At 48.3% G+C, this 18,001-nt stretch overlaps 1 long non-coding RNA gene across 4 annotated transcripts in view; it reads left to right on the top strand.

The window, feature by feature from the left end:
• LOC125921690 (uncharacterized) overlaps nucleotides 1–16,603 on the top strand; it is an 83,693-nt gene extending 67,090 nt beyond the window's left edge. For all 4 annotated transcript variants that reach the window (XR_007457454.1, XR_007457452.1, XR_007457453.1 and 1 more), the window contains 2 exons: nucleotides 2,859–2,959; nucleotides 11,512–16,603. This is a non-coding gene — a long non-coding RNA (uncharacterized LOC125921690). The remainder of the gene's footprint in view (nucleotides 1–2,858; nucleotides 2,960–11,511) is intronic.
• Nucleotides 16,604–18,001: the final 1,398 nt, after the last annotated feature.

Raw genomic sequence — 18,001 nt, forward strand, 5'->3', positions numbered from 1 at the left:
GACCCGCCTCACCTCTCCCTGACCCGCGCCCCTCTGTGACCCGCCTCACCTCTCCCTGACCCTCTCCACCCCTCCCTGACCCGCGTCACCTCTCCCTGACCCGTGCCGCCTCTCCGTGACCCGCACCCCTCCGTGACCCGCACCGCCTCTCCCTGACCCGTGCCACATCATTGTCACCTGTGCCACCTCTCCCTGACCTGTGCCGCCTCTCACAGTGCCCCCCATCTCTCATTCACGCCGTCTGTTACCCACAATACCTCTCTCCCACCCGCACCCCCGTCTCTCGCCCACAGCTTGCGGACGAGCAAACTGGGGTGCAGAGCAGCTCCGGCAGCTGCCGTGTGTCAGCACGAGCCTGGGACTCCCAGCCCGGGGCTCCGTCCGCGGCACCAAGGCTGCTCTGGCAAATGAACTTGCCCTTCAGATGCTCAGACGCGTTTGGCTCCACCCGCGTCCAGTGGGCACTCTCTAATGACCACATCCTTCTTCCTGTGACTGTGGAGACTTCGGAGCCACACGGAATCCGAGGGTGGTGGGGACTGTAGTCCTTGGCCGTGGCAGGGCTGGGGGTGAGGGGGGGCGGGCGGTGTCCTCATAGGGCCACGTGGTCCTCTGGTCTCTGCTTTCGGCGGGACCAGGGACTGTTGGGCAGGGTTAAGCAGTGTGCTCTTAAACCAGAGCTCTCAAATGGCTGTATTTTTTGAGTTCTGGAGTCTGGTTTGCAAAATTTTCTGACTTTCTCGCTTTGGCTGGGCCAGCTGTTAGCCTCACGCGGCTGGTAGCGTGCCTTTCTCTGGCAAAGCTTTTCTCCCCGGACTTCGTGACATTTTTTTGGATCCTTTGTGTCTTCTCAGCTGTGTTATGGATAATTTATGTTGTCAGATAAGTGCCCTCTGGATAAATGAAATATTAATAACGCCATAATGCTAATTTAAAAATACCCATTGCACATATTTAATAGAATCTTCTCTGGGCTTTACTCTTGTCTTTAAATCAGGTCCAGCAATATTCAGTCATAAATCCAGTTACTCCTTCGGCATGTTGAGGTTTTGGCACTAAAGGATGCTCTGAGATGACATAGGATAGTAAATCTCAGCCCATGCTTTTAAAAAACTCTTACCCCCTCTTCGGCAATTGGAAACTAAATACTACTCTGACCACTTGTCCGTGGAAAGCATTTAACCAAGCGATAATCAATATTGCCTTTTGGATTTGGAGAAAAAGAAACTTGGGAACACCTTTGGTAACTCAGGGTCTGCGCGGCCACACAGAGCATGATCTACTTCACCGTTCCCTTCCCCTTTCCCGCTGAGCACCGTGTCCCTGATCAAGGGAGGCCGGCACCAGGCCACCAAGGCCGGATGGGTACAAGTCGCACATCACTGTCAAGAAAACAGTTCGGAAATCCGTCGAGTAACCTAAAAGGATTATTGCGTAGTTGTTGTTGTTTTTTTTTCTTTTTTTTCCCTGGTTATCGAAATGAATATTCTTCGTTCTGAAAATTAGGAACATACCCCAAAGAAGATCACCGAGAAAATAAGACTCCCTCGTGTTGGAACTTCAAAGCCGCTTCTGTGAGCGACTCCGTACCCTTCCTTAGAGCCGCCCCCTTCCCTTTCCGCCTTCCCTTTTGTCTTTCATCCAGCTCGTGTTGGTCTTTTTACAATATTGGAATCACGTTACGCATGTGGTTTTGGATTCTAATATTTTCCCGAGAATTTACATTTTCCCATATCACAGCAGACACTTTGTGGGGACTGGGGCAGCCGGACGAACTGTCCCAGAGCCCAGGCCCAGAGACTTTAGGTGGACTTGGCTGGCGCCCCGAGCAGAGTGGGAGAGCCAGCGGGACCGTGGAAACATTTATAAATACTATCGCCCCTTGCAAATATTGATTTTGATGCAACACATAAGACATTTTCTAGTTTGAAAATATTTTCAACTGAAACAGTTGCCATTTGCAATTTGTCATGTTGTGAGGATTCCGTTAAATGTAACATTTTGGGATTGGATATTTTACTTGGAAAGTTGCATGAGCCCTGAAATTCCTGTATCGCCAAAAAAAGAGATTGGATTTTAGAGCTGTGGCAACAGGCATATTCTAAGGAAGACTCCCCGCCCCCCCCCCTTCTCTCCCTTATTTCAGTTTGGTAGTGTGTCTAATGTTTCTAAAAACACGGATCCTCCTAAGCATCTACAAATTAAAAGGATTGTTTCTTTCCTGGAACTAAAATGATTGCTTAATTACAGTTCCCAGGATGTTTAATAAACCTTGTTACTCTTTGTTTGAGCAGACAAAAGGGCTCAAGGATGGAGAAACCATGATTACTAAAGCTGGGGTCTGCAAAGGAAGGAAAACATGTTCAAAATATTTTCTTTGCAAAAGTGTATGTGTGCTTTACTATGCCAGTTCAGGCTTGGCTTTTATTTCACTCCTAATTTTTGTTTCTTAACGCTGAGCTTTCCTGGGGAGATGTTGTCACCCCTCTCCCCCCTGCCTGTTTTTAAGGGGAGGATTTTAAATTCATTCTCCTTTTAGGATTTTTTTTTTTTTAGACGGGGAGAGAGAGTATGAGCAGGGGAGAAGGGAAGAGGGAGAGAGAGAGAAAATCTTAAGCAGACTCCACGCACAGCGCAGAGCATCACTCGGGGTCGGTCCCATGACCCTGGGATCGTGACCTGAGCCAAAATCAAGAGTTGGATGCTCAACCGACCGAGTCACCCAGGCGCCCCTCTTTTTAGGATATTTTAAAATAATATTTAAGAAATAGGTTTGGCCACTAAGCACACGTTTGATCCTTGGTATTAATATTTGGGGGGAAAGCCCCAAGGTTTAATATATTTAAATTCTTTTTCAGGTGTTCCACGATCTTTGAAGACCCAAGAAAAGCAGTGTTGGCCAAAAGCAAGACAAATGACTCACAGAGAAAAAAGATGGTGGGGCCAAGGGCAATTAAAGGTAAAACAAAATCCCGGATAACCCTACCTCTCCTAGGCAAGAATTTTTTTTTTTTTTTAAATAAGAATCTATAAATATTTGGTATCTTGAATATTTGATATTTGTGCTCCAAAACCTCCCGAGACCTTCCCTTGGTGGGGAGGTGGGTGAAATGGAGGATGACGATTGAAGAACACATTTATCATGATGAAGACAAATTAAAACCAAAAACCGAAGACCCTTCTTTGGATTGTTTGATGTATGTTGAGGGATTGTGTTGGTTCCACTGATCCTTCCCCCGAGTGAGATGCCCCTGGCCTGGCATGGTCTGCTGGCCCCCGCCCCTGACACAGGGGATGGTTGGTTGTGTCCCTGCTTCGCAAGTATTGACCTTGTCATCACCCTTTTCTCCACTTCCTTCTGTTCTCGTCTGCTCCTTCCAGAAGAGCCGGAGGCCAAGGGCAGTGACTACAGATACTTATGCTTTATGATACGTACATTTTCCTGTCATATCACCAAATTCGCTCTGTGGCTATTTTATAGTTATTTGACTTGTATTCAATGGAAGCCTCATCTCAAGAGGCAGACACAGGGAAAGGTGGGGGATTTCAGCACTTTATCTACAAAATGTGTCCTTTGGCTGCGGAGAACTATCAGGCTTCCCTCAGAAAAGCATTTCAGGGGTTGGAAGAGGTTATGGTGGGGCCTACATTAACACTCATTTGGGCCACGGAACTTAAAAAATCTCTTTTTTGCCAAAATGAAGCCAGGAGTGGTTAGTAGATGGGATGGTAATGCACAGTGCCTGGGATGCTCCTTGAGCCGAGGTGGTAGTCTGGTAAAAAAGAGTGGAAAATAAATCGGATACGATTCCTGAGGCACACCCTCCCCCTTACCCTTCCCTAAATCAGGCCTCCTAATCTTCATCAGTTGAAATATTGGACAAGTCCCTCAGTAAAGGTGCATTCGTTTTCCCCAGCAGCTGGCACAAACAGATCGCCAGCTCTGGAGGCTGGATGCCAAGGTCAAGGTGTGGACAGAGTTGCTTCCTTCCGAGGCTGCGAGGGAGAGTCTGCCCCAGGCCTCTCCCCTTGGCGTGTGATGGCCATCTCCCTGGGTGTTCGTATCTTCTGCCCTCTAGATGAGTAAGGACACCAGTCGTATTGGCTTAGGGCCTACCCTATGATCTCACTTTAACTCAATAACTTCTTTTTTTAAAAATTTTTTACTAATGTTTTTTTGATCGAGAGAGAGAGAGAGACAAAGTGCAAGCAGGGGAGAGGCAGAGAAAGAGAGAGGGAGACATAGAATCTGAAACAGGCTCCAGGCTCTGAGCTGTCGGCACAGAGCCCGATGCAGAGCTTGAACTCATGATTTGTGAGATCATGACCTGAGCGAAAGTCGGCCTCTTAACCGACTGAGCCACCCACGTGCCCTTTTTTTTTTTTCTATTTTTTTAAATGTTTATTTATTTTTGAGAGAGAGAGAGAGAGAGAGAGAGAGAGAGCGAGCAGGGGAGGGACAGACAGAATCTGAAGCAGGCTCCAGGCTCTGAACTGTCATCCAGGAGCCTGATGCAGGGCTCGAACCCATGAACTGTGAGATCAGGACCTGAGCCAAAATCAAGAGTCAGATGTCTAACAAGCTGAGCCACCCAGGCGCCCCCAACATTCAGTTTTTAAGTCAAGGATGTTTCCAGTCAATTGACAAAGGTCCCTTATGAATTTGTTTATTGAGAATCATTCCTCTCAAAGTTGCAGCATTTTACACAGTATCAAATCTCTGCTCTCTCAATCATAGCAGTTACCACTTCCTAAGTGCTTATTGTGTACCTAGGACCACAAGAGGTTTCTTGGGCGTGATTTAATGCAACTTCACAAAAGCCTGGTGGAGTTGGCCGCGGAGGGAGAGCCCAAGAGTGGTCCCCACTCAGGTACTAACCAGTTGGGAACAGACCCCGGCCAAACCCGGTATTCACAGCTGTGTGCCATCAGTTTGGAGGTAGATAACCGAGGAGTCTCTTCTCCCCGCTTCTGACATCAGATATGTGGTGCCTTTTTCAACACCATCAACGAATTTTCCAACTCTCCGACCCCAGCCGGGTATCCTACGATTTAATTCGGTTCTGACACTCCCTGGGGTTAGTGTCACACCCCAGACATGAAGGGCTCCGTCCGGCAAGACTGACCTCCTCCATCTACTTCAGATGCCAATTCAAGGTACCGGGTCCCTCCCCAGATTGCCCACATTTCTGTCCAACTTGCCTACAGACCCGGGGTTCCCACATCCCCTTCCGTGATTCAGTAATTTGCTACAAGGACACAGAACTCAGGAGAAGGCTGCACTCACTCTTACAGTCTGTTATAAAGGATACAGGTGAACATGGTGAGATCTAGAAGGGGCCTGAGAACGGGTGCTTCTGTCCCCATGGAGTTGGAATGTATCACCCTCTTGGCTCTGACTCCTGTCATTTGGGTATATATATTTTTTAAGTTTTCATCACAAAGGCATATGAATTATTTAAAATTTTTTTCATGTTTATTTTTGAGAGAGAGAGAGAGAGAGAGACAGAGCGTGAGTGGGGGAGGGGCAGAGAGAGAGGGAGACTGAGAATCTGAAGCAGGTTCCAGGCTCTGAGCTGTCAGCACAGAGCCCGACTCGGGGCTCAAACTCACAAACCATGAGATCATGACCTGAGCCGAAGTTGGACGCTTAACCAGCTGAGCCACCCAGGCGTCCCAAGGCATATCAATTATTAACTCAATCCCCAGCCCTTCTCCCTTCCCCAGAAGATGATGGTGGGACCAAAAGCCCCAGGCTTCTCATCAAGGTGTGGTCTTCCTGGGACCTCTGTGACGCTGTCTAGGGGTCCCTCAAAGGTCACATCATTAGATGCTTCTATCGTTCTTCTCACTCAGGAAGAGCCAAGAGTGTTAAGAGCTCTGTGCCAGGAACGGGGGAAAAGACCAAATATCTTTTCTATTTTTTTTTTCAAGTTTATTCATTTTGAGAGAAAGAGAGAGAGAGCAGGGGAGGGGCAGAGAGAGAGGGAGAGAGAGAATCCCAAGCAGGCTCCACACGGTCAGTGCAGAGCCTGACTCGGGGTTCAAACTCACACACCGTGAGATGGTGACCTGAGCCAAAATCAAGAGTCAGATGCTTAACCGGCTGAGCCACCCAGGCGCCCGGAAATATCTCTTCTATTATACCACAGTCATATTATCTCCATTTTACAGACGAGTAGCTATAGGCCCTACAGGGTGAAGTGGCCTTTTTCAGGTTTCTGAGAAGAGCACCCTCCCTCCTCCATGCCTTCGAGGACCCTCTTGTCTCCCCAGCTGCACCCGTCCCCCGTTCCGCACCACACCTGCGGTGCCTGGGAACCCACAGCTCCTGCCCAGACTGGCCTGAGCATCTCTAGGGCCTGCCCAGGCTTCTTTCCTGCAGTCTGTCTCGTTTGGTAGATTCTGTGTGTTTCCCTAGGCTCGAAGCATGGCCATCAGGGCAGCTGTTCGGTGGGGCATGGCAGTGTGGACTGGGGTGTCCACATGACTGTGGGAGGGCCCCTTGCATATGGACAGAACTGGGGTTGGGAAGGACAGGTAGGTCACCTCCATGTGTGCTCTTGCCCCAACCCTGCAAATATCCCTGTCTTCTCTGGACCATTTTGCACCCCTGCCTCCCGCATTATGAAATGCGTATTTTACCTGTGGCACTGTGTGTCCATCCACGCTTTATACAATTATAGTAAAGTAACCCAAATCAGATATTTGCTTCTGTTTTGTAAGACATTGGCATTCTTATTTTTAAAAATCTTACTAATTTTTTAAAATGCTTCTTTATTTTGAGAGAGAGCGTGTGCGAGCGGGGGAGGGCAGAGGGGGGAGGACAGAGGATCGAAAGTCGGCCCTGTGCTGACGGCAGGGAACCCGATGCGGGGCTCGAACTCACGAACCGTGAGATCATGACCTGAGCCGAAGTCAGAGGCTCAAATGACTGAGCCTCCCAGGCGCCCCGACATCGGGTATTTTTGAAAAAAGGAGGAAGAACAGTGACAAGTAGAATTCTGTTGGGTATCAGTACGTTTTATTTTTTAACATACCCAACGATGAAATAATGCTGCATCATGAAACACAAAGTCATAAACAGACACGTTACCAAATGAAGTTATTGCAGGAAACCAATATTAAAGGAGGGGTTTTTAGACAACATGGATCCAAGCTCTGCAAGGGTTCAAAGCCAGGTAAAATGGAAAATGAAAGCCTTCTCACAATGATACATGACCAAACGTCATTCATCAACAACTAAAGTTTGGAAAAATTAATCCTTAGCATCACAGAAAGAAATTAGAAGCACTCTTAAAAAAAATCCACAAAATTCCTCCCAAAGAGCAGAAAAGAATAAGCACCTGAATGGCCACAGAACCAGTCAAGGACCTCTGTGGGAGGAGGTAGCTTGCTAAGTGGTAGAACTTTTATCCTCTTGGTCTCGAGGTGTTTTGCTTTTGAGCTGGTCTGGTTTGCAAGGTGGGGCGCCATTTGCTCTGTGAATGTTTAATAAATCCCTCCGACAATGGTGATCCTGGTGGTGGTTGGAGGTTAAGGTCATATGCCTTGGTTCCCTCATGTATGGGGAGCAGGGGGGACTTTTTGTTCCCTGCCTTCCCGCCTTCTGGCCAGCCCACATGCCTCAAGGCTCCTTGGTGGCACCTCCTTGGCTCCCCTCACATGTCAACTCTCTCCTTCCTCTGGGTGTTGTCCTTGACCTTCATTGGGCACCTCTTGATATCTATATGGATTATTTTCCCGTTCCCATCCCTTGAGGGGTGTGGTGGTGATGCATCAGTAATATATACACCCCCTTCCCTGCCATTTCCTCTCTGAAAGTACCCACAGCTTCCCCATAAAAGACAGGAGACACAGTTGTTCCTTAAGTTTATCTCTCGGTTGGTCACACACTGAATGGCAGCTGTAACTTCTGTGACATTTCTGTGGTCTCGGGCATCCAGAATGTTGATTCCATTTCATCATATCAGGAATCCCCAGAGAGTTGGCAGGGTCCCATCCTGTGAAGTGGAAATTCGGCTGCTCCAGGAAGGGCTCTGCAAAGCTCACAGGCCCTTCGGGTAGTGGTATCTTGGTTACTCTTCAGTTTCCAAACTCATTTTGAGGGGAGGACGGGGGTTTGAGGCCCTGTCTCTTAGCTGGATGGAAATGGTGCGGTTTTGTGTTGGGAAAAGTTTCTTTCCTTTGAAATCACTGTTTGAGTTCTTTTATCTCTGTAGCTAGAAAAGTTAAAAAAAATTAAGTTTATTTATTTTGAGAGAGAGAGAGAGAGAGAGAGAGAGAGAGAGAGAGAGAGAGAATGAGCAGGGGAGGGGCAGAGAGAGAGGGACAGAGAGAATCCCAAGCAGGCTCCACACTGTCAGTGTGGAGCCTGATACGGAACTTGAACCCATGAACCGTGAGATCATGACCTGAGCTGAAACCAAGAGCCAGATGCTTCACCCACTGAGCCACCCAGGCACCCCTAACTGGAAAAGTTTTAAGGGGGATCTTGATAGCCTGGTTATCCAAGGCATATTGTGTGTATTAGTAATTTACTGCTACAAAAAGGCTGCGTAACAGCCACCCTAAATCTCAGTGGTTTGAAACAAGAAGAATTTATTTAGCTCACAAGCCTGTGGGTTGGCCATTCAGGTTGGCCTTGGTTGGCCAGTTTTGGTCTTGAGGTGTCCCTCCTGTGCCTAGGGTTCGGTTGTCTTATCAGATGATCTAGAATATTCTTGGCTGGGGATATGGGATGTCTTGGCCTTGCACCACATGCCTCTGTTCCTCCAGCGTTCTAGCCTGGCACGTTCCTGTGGTGGCCGGAATTTGCCAGTGGAAACAATTCATGCCTCTTGGGGCTTTATCCAGGAACTGGCACACTGCCCTTCTGGTGCATTCTGGTGACTGCAGCAAGTCGTGTGGACAGCTCCCAAACAAAGGCTGGGGAAACAAACGACCTCTTAGGTGTGCGAACCACAAAGTCATATGGCAGGAGGTGTAGACACAAGGAGGGGAGGGGAACTGGAACCATCACTGTAGGTCACCGTGGGGTGACAGTACACCATGAGCTACTTAGTCTCTGTCTTGTCTAGGTATCTAGAACACTTACCGGGTGTTTGGGTTCTCCATCTGTGATAAACTGTCCCCGGACCTAGTAGCTTAAAACAACTGGTTTATTATTTCTCATGGTTCTGTGGGCTGCCTGGACTCAGTTGATAGTTCCGTTTTCCTGATGTCAGCAGGGGCTGTGGCCACCTGAGAGACGATGTTCTAGAGTGTCCAGGGTGGCTGCCTTATGGGTCTGGCATAAGGTGCTGGCTGTCAGCTGGGGACCAGCCTTGGGCCTTGGCCACATTGCCATGCGGCTCGAAGTACGGGAACTGGGTTCCCAGAGTCAGGAAGAGGAATCTTCTGGATCTACTAAGGCTTGGGCTCCAGACTTCCAGTGGAACGTTCCTTCCACCGATTTGGTGGGAAGGGATGAACTTTAACTTGTTATGAGCGGCAGGATATGTGTGCAGAGAGGCAGAATTGGGTGGGGTGAGCTGCCCCAGGGGGATACCAGGACATGTAGGAAGAATGGTTTGCTCCTGAGTGTGGGGTCGTGCAGTGGGGAGCCTTCCTTTTGTCAGGAAGGCTCGAGGATGGACCTCTCTCAGGCCGAATGGCTTTGGGAGCAGAGTGTTGTTTCCTGGGGGGATCTCTGCTCTCCTGAGGAGACCGCCTTGGGGGAGGCGAAGGTTCTCGGGTCAGAGGAGCAGGGGTCCACGTTTGTCATCTCCTCGTTCAGCCACGCTCTCCCTGATTCAGGGAGGACTCCATGAAGCCCTTTTGGGAGACAGGCCCCAAGCACGCAGACCTGGAGGCAAAGGCTTCCCGTGAGAAGCCCGTCTTTGTTGGGAGTGGATGTGTTTGTGCCTTGAGAGGGTGGGAAAGGCAGAACACAGACGTAGTTAGGGCTCCAGGGAGCGCCTTTGCGTACCCCTGGAAGAATGTGGTCGACAGCAGACTCGAGAGACAGCTCTCGTGGCTGTCGTCCTGGAATTGAACTGTTTATTTTCGTGTGGCAGTTTACTGCTGCTAAGAGTCATAGGCCGGCTTTGCACAGAAGAAGACAACGAAAAAATGGTAGGTGAAAGAAAATAGTGATGGCACCTAAAGATATAAATTGAAAGAGGGGTTTTCAGTGCCAGAGAAGACATATGGCCAAGATGTACAGAGAACCAAAGACGGGGCGGGGCGTGGTTCCTGCAGCCCAGGGGGAGGGTCCCCAGGACAAGAGAGGTGACCACAGGGTCAGTTATGACCAGAACGGTAGCCAGATAGGAGGGGGTGTCGAACGGGTGGTGGGAAGTGTGGGGAAGAAACAGCCCACCCCTCTCTCCTCCTGCCCCTGCACCGTCTCCAGATGGTGTCACAGGGACCAAACATGTTGGGGGCCAGAGGGCAAGGGAACCCTACCGAGGCAGCCTGTGGGGGTCAGCCCTGGGGGCACGGGGCAGGGAAGGGGGCCATGGAGGGTGGCTCTGGGGATGGGAGGGGACAGACGGACAGGAACCAGAACATGCTGGTTTATAATCTGAATAAAGGAATATATTGGATGAGGTCTTTATCCTTAGAGTATGGGCACCTTTAAATTTAACTCATTTAAATTTAAATTAAATTCTAAAATGAATTAACATATCTTCCTCGTATAGGGCTTAACCAGTTCATCTTGTCAAACCGAAATGTCTTAGCGGCCTCGGAGTCAGGCCAGTGCGACTTGAATCCTGGCTCCGTTGCTTATTAAGCAGGTGATCCCGAACAAATCAGTGACCCTTCCTGGGTCTCCATGTCCCCGACTGGACAGTGGGGATGCTGACTCTCAGACGGTGGTTAGGATAAAATGAGAAAATTCCTGTGGAGCCCTTGGTCCAAGGGCTGCTGCTTAGGCATTCAATGAGTGATAGCTGTGCTTTTCATTAAGAGCCTAACTGTGAACTTTTAAAGACGTTTAGGTATTAGTTTTTGGGTTTTTTTTATGTTTATTTTTGAGAGAGAGCGTGAGCAGGGGAGGAGCAGAGAGAGAGGGAGACACAGAATCCCAAGCAGGCTCTAAGCTCTGAGCTGTCGGCACAGAGCCCGACGCGGGGCTCGAACCCACGAACGCTGAGATCGTGACCTGAGCTGAAATCAGACGCTTAGCCCACTGAGCCCCGCAGGCGCCCCTCATTTCTTCCTTTAAACGATCCCTCACCGGCGCTGCCCATGTACCATGGTGTGTGTGAGCTGCCTGTGACGTGGGTTTGTTGGGGCTTGTCAGACCACTGTCTCACTGGCCCTCAAAGGCAGTGACATCCCCGGCAGGAGAGAAGTGGATTTTCCAGGAGCTTCCTCAGGGCACTTCCTGCCCTAGCAAGGTGCTTGCTGGGGCAAACGCGTTCAAAAACGGTGATTCTTTTACCATAGTGTGTGGCGTTCGGTCCTAACGGGAAACAAAGCGTGGAAACGTGGTTATTGACGACTGTCCCTTTTGTCACCCAGCTGCCTCAGGTTCTGAGCGGATGGTGAATGAGCTGGTCGACTGAAGGACATGGTTCAGACTGTCCCGGACCCAGCAGCTCATATCAAGGTAGGTTTCATCTCGGCCGGGGGGCCGCTCTTGCTTCCTCCTTGGCTGCATTTTGGTGGATGCAGGCCCGCACATCAGCCTGTGCGGGGGGCAGCCAGCCTCTGCTGTGGGCCGGGTCCGTCCCGCCACCTGTTTTTAGACCGCCATGAGCTAAGATAATGGTTTTCACAATATGGAGCGGTTGAAAACAATCAAAAGAAGAAGAATATTTCCTAACCCGTGGTAAATTAGATCTCGTTGTCCATAAAGAAAGTTTTGCTGGGACGCAGCCACGCTCCCTCGTTTCCACACCGTGTGTGGCTGCTTTCGTGTCCTGACGGCAGAGCTGAGTGGCGGCGACCAAGACCGCGTGATCCGCAAAGCTGAAAGTATTTACTGTCTGACCTTCGGCAGAAGATGGCTGACCCCTGAATTGACACAGAAGCCACATCCGGATTCTTCCAGCTTCTGTTTTAACGCCACCCCCTTGCCCCTTGCCGGGGGTTACCTGGGAGGACACCGGAGGCTGTGCCCTCGCACTTCCCGTGCCCAGGGGTGGTTTTACCTGGCCACGCCCACACGTGGCACCTGTTTCACCTGTTCCCCAGCTGCACCTCCCCATGTCTTTGGAGGTGAGGCAACAAGGTTGAGTCCCGAGCCACCCGGGAGTCCTGAGAGGAAGCCGGCCCGTTTGGCACACACGGGCACAGCCGCCGGGAGGAAGTAAAGAGATGGTTTTAGTAACTTGACCCAAATAAAAGTTACAGGAAACACTGGGGCTTGAGCTACATTACCCCGATCGGCTGTCTACACCTGTGCTAGTTAGTTCAGCTGTCTACACTGGCCCAAATCATTCGCCACCTTGCCATTTCTGCACGTCCCCTGCGTGTATTCATTTTCCCTAAGTGGCCTCGTAGGTTTCACTGATCTAAATGTTCTTTGCCTGAAACATTTCCTGAAAATGGAAAGTGGCTTCTAATTGAAAGGAAAGTTCACCCTTTTTTGGCCAAAATATGAAGTGCCCTCCAACATCACGCACACGCACACACACATCTTAAAAGCAACGCGCTTGGGAGTGCTATGTACCGGGTGTAATTCACGCTCTTCCACGTTTGACCGCGGATTTAGAAGGAACGGGTTCAGTGCGTTGTTCAAGGTTGGTGGGTGCTCCCGAAGCGTCAGAAAGAGGGGCTCCCCAAGGAGTGTTGAGCCTTCAGTGTCGGGGAGGAGCAGACCTCTGTGGCGGACACTGTCGTGTGGCTTGTGTGCGATGTCTCACTGGGGCCGGGACAGTTATGCCTGTAACACGTGCAGTGGGCAGTCTCCCGTGGACGTGGTAAGGCTCCTTCGGAAATTCCTGGGGCGTATTTGGCAAGCGTGTCCGTGCCACACAGGGACGGGGGAGGGGGAAGGCTTTTTCCGTTTCATCTTTGTTGACCGTGAAGCTGAGGGATGCAAATAAAAGCTCATGGAGAAGGCCAGACGAGAAGAATCTTCTGTGCCTCAGGCTATGAAGGTCAACCACCCAAAGTCATCATGGTTGGCATTTTATTCCTAGCCAACGGGAAGGAAAAGCTGAAGTCAGCAAGAAATCATTAGGGCTTGTTTTTAAAAGCTAATTCATCAAATGCAAACAGTCTTAGATAAACCCAAGAAGCATGATTTCTGATGATGTGTTTAGTGGACAGGTCGGCATTTGATCTCAGGAGCGAGCTGTATTTCCAGCTCTGATTTCTCTCATTATCATCATAGCCGTTACCATAAATGTAAGTGAAGGCTGAAGAGAAAGAGAACCAGGAGAATTTTTTTTAATACATATCAACTCAGGAAGTAAAAATAAAAAAGAAATCTCAACTCACATTGCTTCTGTGTGTTTTGAAGATGAACTGGCAGTTAGAAGTGCAGTTATTAGCAGCTGATGTTGGCTCTGAGTTGCAGAGAATTATGTTAAAGACATTTGTTTCCTTTGTAAAATCTATCAAATTCCAGCTATTGGAATTTGAATAATTATTCCTGGACTTCCTCCCCCCCTTTTTTTTTGTACATGAGATTGGTATCCTTGCCAAAAAAGTTAAGAAAATAGATGGCCTTCCACGGCTTCCTTAAAACACCTGATTTGGGAAATTTATTCACTAAAATTTTATGTGCTGTGAAGTCTCTGGTTCTGGGCTGAGTGCAGCTTTTATTTCTGGGAGGGGAAGTTCTTATAAATGGCATATGAACTGTTCCACTTGATGTGTTAATGTAAATAGTGGAAGATTTTGTCTTTGGCTCATTGCTACTGAGCGTTTTTTTTTTTTTTTTTTTTTCCTCATCTGAAAAGGACCTGAATTCCCCACAGAAGTGACTTAACATTGCAGGTGTGCGTGGAAACAGACGTTTATGACTCCACATTTGTGTCCATAGTCTGATCCGGAGGGAAGTCATGTTCCTTTCATATTTAAGAAATTTATTCTCCATGATTTACTATAACTCTCTTCTGCCAGAACAAATTACTTTTCCCCTTTTATATGTTTAAGGAGCTAGAAATAATAATAATAAAAGGGAGGGATGGTAAGTAACTGTGAAATATAGAACATTCTTGATTTAAAAGAATATTAAGAGTTGTGGCAATTTCGTTGACAAAGAGAATGAGCAGAACTTTAATAAGAAAACATTTTCAGCTTATTCTCTGTCGGTGCTAATACCAAGTCACTAAGCACATTTTAATTTGTCTTTCTCTGCTGGTCCTTCCACGTCCTGTCTTACGCTAGAAATTATACTTCTGTGTCACATAAGCGTGATCTTAGCATGTCAGGTGTATGACCATGCTTCTGCTCTGCTGGGTGGGTACAGTCCATGGCTATCAAATGTCAACCCATGCTATTATCCCAAGGAGGGAAAGACTTGCAGATTTATTTTGTTAGGATTCGAGATTTTGGTCATTAATTCTCATTCTAATGTTTATTTTTGGGAGAGAGAGAGAGAGAGAGAGAGCGAGCACGAGTGGTAGAGGGGCAGAGAGAGAGAGGGAGACGCAGAATCGGAAGCAGGCTCCAGGCTCTGAGCTGTCAGCCCAGAGCCCGACACAGGGCTCGAACTCGTGAACCACGAAATCACGATCTGAGCCGAAGTCAGATACTTAACCAACCCAGGCGCCCCCCATTAGTTCTCATTCTGATAAAGGAATTTTTGATTCACGTTATTGCGTTTCTTCTCAAGAATTTCATCCTCTTAATACTTCCATATACTACCATTTGAGGAAAAGGATTAACATATTAGTCAAGTTTACAGCTTTAAAGAGACAGCCGATTGGCACATTTTTTAACTGTTCCCTTTAAGGCTGTTCGCCAGGTATTCGCATAGAAGGTTGTACGTTTCGGAACTGATCAAGCGAGGCCTGTGTGAATTCGAGTTTCACTCATGGGTCCACCAGAGGTATGATCTAGGGACGCCGGTTACAGAACTGTCTGCCTCGTGCATCCTGGCTAGGTTCGTGTCGTGGATCAGAGCGAGGGTCCTGGCATCTTAAGACTTGATTCAAATCCCGCTCCCTCATTTACTAACCTGGGTGGTTTTGAACAGGTGGCTGGGGTTTCCTCTTATTTGAAATGCAAGCACTGACTTTGTGGGGTCAGATTGAGGACTGTAATTACACGCAGCACACAAAAACCCCATTGAGTGTTGAACTACTGTGAGCTGTTCCTGTGGTATCCTATAAAGTGAGGGTAGCATCCCTCTTAAAAATACAGTATTATAGTGTCTGTGATGACACGGAACAGCATGGGTCTGTCTTACAAAACACGGAGCCGGGTGAAAAAAAAAGTCCAAAACAATGTGATCTATGGCACAGTGCTTTTCACAAATCCATGAAAACATGTCCCCTTCCCCAGCGTCATGTAATTTTCACGCACGCACTTAAAACATAGTGATCACATCAGAGTAGATGGGTGCGCAGGTGGGATATGTTGTCTGGTGGCTTGGAGAGAAGGGTTAAGGGAAAAAATAATAGTACAGAGATAGTACAAGTTTATAGCATTGAGGTTCGGCTGCGGTGCTCAGGATGGTCTCCTGCACACTGGGGGAGGGGGAGTGTAAATCAGCACGACCCTTTGGTGTATAAGTCGAGTGTTGCCTAGTGAGGCTGAAGGTGCACCGACCCTGTGCTCCAGTGGTCCCACCCCTGGGTACACCCCTGTTGCCCTTGGATGCCTGGAGATGGGCATGAGGAAAAAGTGAACAACCCAGGTGCCCAACAGGAGAATGGATAACTAAATGGCATTCTAGCCCTATAATGGAATACTACACAGCAGTGAAAATAACAAGTGTCTACCTGTGTCTGTGTATCAGTGTGGATGATTCTCAAGGTTGGGAAAAGAAAACAAGTCACAGGAGAGTAAATACAATATGATCCCACATGTAAAGATCAAAAAGTGGTAGGACAGGGGCGCCTGGGTGGCTCGGTCAGTTGAGCGTCCGACTTCGTCTCAGGTCATGATCTCGCGGTTTGTGGGTTCGAGCCCCACGTCGGGCTCTGTGCTGACAGCTCAGAGCCTGGGGGCTGCTTCCGATTCTGTGTCTCCCTCTCTCTCTCTGCCCCTCCTCTCTCTGCACCCGTTCTGTCTCTGTCTCTCTCTCAAAAATAAATAATCATTTAAAAAAATGTGATGGGACTGAAAACATCATGTTGTCAGAGAAAACTATGTGTGTCGGAAAGAAAAAAAGCCACATTGAGTACATACTTCGGGACGGGCCTTACTTACCTTGTCAGGGAGGAGAGAGCTTGGGGAACGGGTTTCTGAGGTTGCCTGTTGTGAGCTGAGAAGCACCTTCCCTGTACCCACAAGGGGCTTGGGGTGGGTGGGGGAATAAGGGACCACAAAGACACAGCACCTGCCATCCAGGGCGCAAGTCACATGTTCCCAAACACCTGGGATGTGGCGCTGCACACAGCCAAGGAGGGACCCAGGGCAGGGGGCTGGGCGGACGCCTAAGGGAAGCTGCCTGACCTGCTCTACCCACTCACCTGTCCTCACCTGTGAGCAGGTGCTCAGCTGTCCTCACCCATCCCCCTCACGGCACCTGTGCCCACATGTCCACCACTTCTGATAGCCTAGTGGCCTCAAGTCCTCCGAGGTATCACACTTAACTGTTTATTGCAGGGGAGGCACGCGGGGGGATTCTGAGCGTGCTCCACGCGGCCGATGGCTCGCAGGTGCAGTTCGGGAGCCGCTATGCCTAGAAATGCCTGGAGTCTGTCACTCCACTGACACACTGACCCTCCGTCGTCCCCAGGAGGGTGGCCAGCCTCGGTTCTGTTGTCCACTAGAACTGGTCTAGATCCCGCTCCCCAAGAGTCTCTGTGAGGATCAGTCACAGTTGATGGACCGTGGAATAAACGAGGGCTCCGTCCTGGTTTCCCGTTGATTCCGCAGGTGGAGAAGGACCAAAAAATCGGTTTACTCGGTCCTGTTTCTGACGGCGATTCCCCCTCCCCCTGCTTCTTTTCCTCTTCCTTTCAGCTTTTATAGTTTTTGCTTATTTTTTGTAAATGTGTTGGGACCAGGAGTCTGGGTTTGAAACTTGGCTTCACTTACCGATTGCCTCCGTTTCCTTAGCTGTAAAATGGGGGTAAATAGTGTACCTGCCTCAGAATCATGAGAATTAGACTAGTTAATGTTAACATTTTTAAAGTGTTCAGAGCACACAGTAAGCACTTATTATCACATTACATGTTACTATCAGTATATTATGATGTCATTAATACCACATTTGTTATATATTAATGCATAATGTTATATTTTATCATATTTATATGTTATAGTAATTATAAAACATATTGTATCAATAACATATTGGTATTTTTAACATTAATATTAATGTATTAAAAATGTATTGACATAAGATATCAGTATGTTAATATAGTAATACTGTTAGTATAACAATATATTGTTATATTATTAAATATGGCAGTTATAGGGGCGCCTGGGTGGCGCAGTCGGTTAAGCGTCCGACTTCAGCCAGGTCACGATCTCGCGGTCCGTGAGTTCGAGCCCCGCGTCAGGCTCTGGGCTGATGGCTCGGAGCCTGGAGCCTGTTTCCGATTCTGTGTCTCCCTCTCTCTCTGCCCCTCCCCCGTTCATGCTCTGTTTCTCTCTGTCCCAAAAATAAATAAAAAATGTTGAAAAAAAAAATTAAAAAAAAAATATGGCAGTTATAGAATATATTGTTATATTATTAATATATAATGTTATATATTAGCATACTCTCACACAGTAGCAGTAGAAAGGAAGAGGGAAGAAGAGATAATATTCTGGAGGAAAATAGACATAAGGTCAGTACTTGCCAAGGAGTGAACTGCCGAACTGACTTTGTTCCCACGTGATTCGTGGCCGCCGCTCTGGAAGTGACGCTAAATGTTTCTGACTGTAAATCATGCCACGT

Source organism: Panthera uncia, chromosome C2 (genome assembly GCF_023721935.1).
Source record: "Panthera uncia isolate 11264 chromosome C2, Puncia_PCG_1.0, whole genome shotgun sequence".
Taxonomy (NCBI): Eukaryota; Metazoa; Chordata; class Mammalia; order Carnivora; family Felidae; genus Panthera; species Panthera uncia.